General features: G+C 39.5%; 1 protein-coding gene across 2 annotated transcripts in view; it reads left to right on the top strand.

The window, feature by feature from the left end:
* The window catches only part of LOC107084786 (plexin domain-containing protein 1-like), a 29300-nt gene that overhangs the window by 22464 nt on the left and 5940 nt on the right, over positions 1-896 (top strand). The window lies entirely within an intron of this gene.

The following is an 896-nucleotide window of genomic DNA, read 5'->3' as shown; positions in this document are numbered from 1 at the left end:
GATTAACTTGAAAAGTTATGAACACATTTCAATAGAATTTTTACCAGAGGTGAAATTGAGTCCAATGAACAATGCATTACAGTTTGGTGATGATTCACATGATAATCCAGATGCAGTATTGTTTTAAGATTCTTGATTATTGGACAGAATAAGCAGTTCCTCCCTAAACCAGACAGCAGAAGCTGTGAAATTGACAGCTTCAGCATCGGACTCAAAAAAGTCCATAAGTATTATACTGAAGACAAAAGCACAGGAATGTCCAGGTGAATCCCTAATCAGCCCAGGTTGTATATACCTTACTTATATAGTTAGCCAGAGGAAGAACCTCTGACGGTGACGGTTCACATTATAATCTGAGTGGTTAAATGCAGAGCAAAATTTCTCCAATGTGAGATCAATAAAGTAAAAATGTTTTATCTTATTATTATAATCCAGATGCAGTACTTTTTTTGGCAGAACAAGCAGTCCCCCCCTAAATCAGAGAGGTTCAGCAATGAAATTGACAGCTTCAACATTGTACTCAAAAAAGTCCATAAGTATTATAGTGAAGACAAAAACACAGGAAAGACAAGCCATGCCTGACACAAAGTCTCGATCTCCTGATCAAACAAGAAAGCATAGTAAATGAAGATGGGGAGAGCAGAACAAACACCAGAGGCTGCAGACACAGACTGTGCCTTATTTATAAACTTATTAAAGCTACAGTGTGTAATTTTCAGCGACATCTAATGTCCAGCCTGCAGACCGCAGCAACATGAACATCTCCCCCCCACCGCTTCTCCCCCCCAACAGTACGGCGAGCGTTACGGGACAAAATGTCTTCCACGACGTCCGCATCACCTACCTTCTCAAGTGATGAGGTTTGTTTACATAGATAATTTTACAGATAGTATTTC

The sequence above is a fragment of the Cyprinodon variegatus genome, unplaced genomic scaffold, assembly GCF_000732505.1.
Source record: "Cyprinodon variegatus isolate N-32 unplaced genomic scaffold, C_variegatus-1.0 Scaffold109, whole genome shotgun sequence".
Classification (NCBI taxonomy): domain Eukaryota; kingdom Metazoa; phylum Chordata; class Actinopteri; order Cyprinodontiformes; family Cyprinodontidae; genus Cyprinodon; species Cyprinodon variegatus.
This window is presented reverse-complemented; position numbering and strand designations above follow the sequence as displayed.